The sequence below is a fragment of the Odontesthes bonariensis genome, chromosome 16 (genome assembly GCF_027942865.1).
Source record: "Odontesthes bonariensis isolate fOdoBon6 chromosome 16, fOdoBon6.hap1, whole genome shotgun sequence".
NCBI classification, from domain to species: domain Eukaryota; kingdom Metazoa; phylum Chordata; class Actinopteri; order Atheriniformes; family Atherinopsidae; genus Odontesthes; species Odontesthes bonariensis.
Genome location: NC_134521.1, coordinates 12,449,611 through 12,455,000, shown reverse-complemented (window position 1 = coordinate 12,455,000; position 5,390 = coordinate 12,449,611).

Here is a 5,390-nt window from a genome sequence, read left to right as displayed (position 1 = left end):
CATTTTTACAAACATATCCCATCTGTTGGAGACCAAGGAAAGTTGGCCAAAGGGAAAAACGCGAGAAATTTTCATGCCCGCTGCGCAAAGTTGTCCGATTGCGCTGATTTCCATGAAAGCGGGCTCTATCGGGCAAGCTTTTAACCTTTCCTGAGGCTCTTAACGTGTATTAAAATACTTTTTACCGAATTGGCCGTGGTGTCAGTAGCACTACAATTCAACCCAGGGGCTAACCATACCATTAGCTAGCACAGACATTATACATTTTGAGATTTCAAAAACAGCGCACTTACCTTTCTCAGCTTCCGTGTTCCACAGGCGTGTGCACAAATTAATTTTAATGAAAATTTCTCGCGTTTTTCCCTTTGGCAAACTTTCCTTGGTCTCCAACAGATGGGATATGTTTGTAAAAATGCCGGAATTCTCCTTTAAGTTTAAGCATGCCTGCATGTCGATGTTCAGTGTCTCTCTTTTTGAAAACCTATTCTCATCATGTTAGAGGACAATCTTTAAAAATTGTATTTTCAAATGATTATTCTCAAACCTTCAGTTTCAACCTATTTACAGGTTTTCCAGATTTTATAAACCAGTTCAAATGCAACATGAATTATTTCTTGGTTGCCGTTTTGTCCATCCATCCATTTTCTATACCCACTTTATCCAATTTAGGGTGGCAGCTGGAGCCGATCCCAGCTGACATTGGGCGAGAAGCAGGGTACGCCCTGGACAGGTCGCCAGTCCATCACAGAGCCAAACGAGACATGCACGCTCACACATTATTTAGAGTTGTTGCTGTTTTGTTGAAATTCAAATTCATTACGCAACTAGTGTTGCAAACGACACTTTGTGCCCTTTCCTGAATGTCAGATTCAGTGTGAGCAAATAGAGTGACTGTAGACAATATTTATTCTTGAGTTAATCATGTCAAAACCTGAATTTGACAAAAAATGTCAAATTTGACAAAAAATGTCAAATTTGACAAAAAATGTCAAATGTCAAATTGACATTTGGAAAATTTGTCCAAAAAATGTCAAATTCAGGGAAAACAAAGGCGTGTAGCAAATTACAAGCTTGAAGCGAAAGATGACACAACCAAACTGGAGGCGTTAGCTGAAACACAAATTTGCAGAAGCAGGGACACAAGACACTTGTAGGGACATGCGGCAGAAACTATTGAGCCAAATAGAGGCAAATGCTGAATGAAAATATGATTTAGACTGCCAGAGAACTCAGATTTAGGCAGTAATGCTTCAACGGGGAAACAAATGTGAATTCAAAGCCAATTTATAGCTGGAAGGCTCTCAGATGGAGAGCATGAAAGCGCATAACTGGCCCTGCTGAACGTTTGAGATGAAAACGGAGAAGAAAGATTGTGTGGAATGACTTTAAGATGGCTGATCCCAGACACTTGAGTTGGAAAAAATTACTTTATGAAATAGAATAAAGTTATTAGGTCTTGTGTGTTTATTCAAAAAGGATCTAGGTGGTAAAACATGAGGCATTTTGTTTATACAACGTTGTCTACAAGATGCAGAGGTTGATTTAGATTGAAAACTTTATTGATATTTGAAGGTGGACAATTTGTTGACAATTCAGTCTGATACTCAGCAAAGTATCTTTCAGTAGATAATTTAAAATTGTAGGCGGACAATTTAATTTTCTCTGTTTATCCCAAAAATAAACATCCGTCGCTTAAACTGCAGTCATTTTCAACAAGTTTATCACTGTAAATGTAACACTTTTCAACATTACTTTTGCAAGCTCGTAGATGCATGGATCATGTGTTTTTAGAAATGTGTATGTAACTTTTAGCTTTACAGATTCACGGACAGCCATATAGTATCCTTCCAGTAATCTGTTTATTGTGCACTGGCCAGTAGTGTCATAACAATGTTCAATGTAAGGGACGTTTATCACGTGGCATGAAATCCTCTTCTTGTACAGTACATTGATAAATAGACTTTAACAGTCAGTTTCACTTTGTTTTTGCAACAGATTAATAAATAAGCTTCAGTGAATGAGTTCATTCATCTACACAGACTAATGCTTGTGTAATTTTACCCCAACGCTTGAATAAATAAGTGTTGAAACTATTAAAAGGTCAAATTAAGACATGATCAGAGTATAAATAACAGCTAATTGATTTCAAGTCGAATTTTCAGAAAAACCCCTTCTGCTTTTGATCCTGTAGATTTCACATCCTGTTGGATTTCCTGAATGCGTTATAATGTTGCAGCAATTAACTGTTATAAAAGTATTATCGTTTTTATGTCATTTTAGCTTCGTCGTGTGTCACTAAAGGCAACTCAAAGGCTTTACCTGTGCATCAGTCACATCAATGAGACATGCAGATGCTGCAGTAAATTCTTTATCGAAACATGATTGAATCAGAGAAACCTGAAGTGTTTTTTGTCGATGGACAGTAGTAGAACTGTGCCCACCGTACTGCATATTATCAAGCCTCCATGTACATGCTACACCAGCTGTATATATTGATCCCTTTATTGTCTGTTTTGATGTTCAAACACTTGACTCTCAAAGTAATCTCTTGTATGATTTATATCTTTTGTGATCCGTGTTTTTCAATGTGTGTTTTTTCAATGATGTAAATTTGCATCACATTTTAAAGGCAATTAAAATGATTCTGACTCTGAAAAGGTGATTAAGAGTTTCTTGTCAAGCTGAAGGAATCTTATGAGAGCCATCAAGTTGGAGTTATAAGATGCAGATTCTTTACAAATGAGGATAAGAGCTTAGATAAACCGCATTAAAGAAGGGTAAGATGGTATGTTAAACACAGAAAAGTTAAGATTTTGTATAATTTAGGTTGTTTAATTGCTCCCCGGTATTCATTGATTAATACATCCCAAGTAGAATAAGTGAACATGCTACAACTAACTGGAAAACAACGAGTAGCCTACACAATAAGTCAGTGGTAGCAAATTCCCAAACACATGAGTGGAAACTGCTCTTTGAAATGTTTCATGGAGAGGACACACTAAGTCGTGCAATTGTGCTCCCCTATCCGAGAGTCACGGCGCATATTAATTTACTGAAGCTCAAGGCCACACGAACTGGCATGAAACAAGCATGGGGATTTCCTGTTGTCCTCGATGTGGGCCAACCGTTCACCCAGTTCAGCACAAGCTGGTGCGGTGAAGAGGGCCGAGTCGAGGGGGTGAGGCGGGTTTTTGCAGCACAGGTTGGAATGTGGCGAGAGGAGTGGATGGTAAGATAAATGCAATATCCAGCAGCAAACAGGATGTCAATGCAGATAATCACTAATTGCATAATGCTAGGAACTTTTCCTTTTGGTGTATCACATTGGGACATCAGACCTCTTTGGAGCCAGATGATCGGCTTTGCTGCTTAAAGGCTTGTGGAGGTTTAGAGAAAATCATGGAAAACAGTCTGTGCCATCAGGTGACTTTAAAGGTAAAACAATAGATTTATCATAACATTTGAATTCTTTAACTTGACAACCATTTGTTCACCCACTTTGTTACAACCATTGACCTGCTTTTTAAAAAATTAAATTCATTTATATGAGCTGGGGAAATAAAAAAAACTCTGAGAGCTCCCCACTACAACCTGACATACCTGTATTAGGTAAGAAGGGAGGAAATGAGACTTAAACTAATGCTAGCATTAAATTCTTTGTAAATTCAAACTACTCTGGCTGGAATAAAAGCTAGAACCTGACAAAAATGAACACGACAGACATGATTAAAACCTTATTAAGACCAGCTAACATAGCTTATTCATAGATTTTGTCCAGTTTGTTGCCAGAAAATAAAGATGTCTCACTACTACCCTTTTTCATGTGTATTAATACTGAAATATGATCTCTTGCCATTTGTAAGTCGATACACTGACAACAGTTTTTGTAAACTCAACTCTAGAAGTTAACATCTGGAAGAATAGTTAACATTTGACAAAGAATCAGTTGATAAAGTCACTTCTTTGGGGTAGCTGTTTCACACTGCTGAAAATACATGTTAACATTACAAGTCATAGCCAGAGTGGCAGTTAATTAAAAAATTAAAAACTCGTTAACACGGTAAAATGGTGAAATAAGGTCTGATAATTCAACAGGTTGCAACAAGAAGTTTAACTTTGGAATGACGACGAGCCGATAACTCAGAGACACTTTGCTGTTGTGTTGCTTCACAACACCGTTCTCACTGCGTATATTCAACCAGAACCGAATGGGTCCATTCAGTTCCATGGAGAGCCGCTTCCTCAGTGTTCCTTTGAGTTCATTAGCGGTGACTACTTCCAGCTTGATGTGCACCAACAGCATGTGTCGAGGTCACATGCCGTTGTCTGCTGTAATTCTTCTTAACCTTAATGCTGTGGACACAAAAGAGTGCGTCTCATGTTTCGTACATTCTGGGCAAGACTGAACGGCATAAAATATGCTGAGTTAGAATCAATCCTCTTCGCAACTGAAGGTGGCGAGGAGGGTGGCGGACTACGTTTGAAGAGAAACAAAACAAGTCAGTTTATGGTTCACAGCCCCATTTCGGTTTTTATGTGACACGTTGGAGTGAAAGGTCTAAACTTCTTCCCACTGGCCCCACATCTCTGATTTGCACAGATGAGGTTCCTTCAAGAATAAGTAGTGACGTAACAATCAAAATATCAACCCCCGTACTAGAATTGAAGGGATAGAGGACTACTCCTTGTCCCCTAAAAGAAAAAAGGGACTTTATCTCTGAAAAATGAAGGGCTAGGGCCAAAGCGAGAACATGGGATTGGGCCAAAAACTTGCTATGTGAGCAGAGGTTGCAGGCAGCCTTTTTTTGGACACATCATTGAAAACCATATAAATGGTAAATGGACTGTAGTTGTTCATTTACTAATTGACCGATTGCTGTTAAATGTTATTATCCCCACATTATAAAGCCATAAAACTCTGGCAATCGCTATATTTTTGTTGTTGGACCACCAGCAGCCATAAAACTGGCATAAAGAAGCTTCTTAATGAAACCTGTCTGCATAATTGTGTGCATGTAGACTTTAGCCAATTATTCTTTTCCAATGCTGTAAATTAACATGACAAAAAAAACAGTAATTAATTTTCTCCATTTTGAGTCTGCATGGTCTTGTTTTTCTGTATTTGTGGAGTCTGAAACCAGAAGTTCATTCTGCTTGTGGGGTCTGGCAAATTTGTGGGAACCACAATGCTGAAAAAGCTGCTTCAGGGTCAGCACTTGATTTCAGGGTTGGGGTTACAATGTGAAGTTTTGGCTTGGAGTGAAGAATTAGGGAACACATTTTGCCAAGGGCAGGTCACCACAAAAATAGAATAACAATAACAATGTGTGTAGAATGTTTCTGACATATGTTTTGCATAAACAACAATTCTGAAGACCGAGTAAATCTCC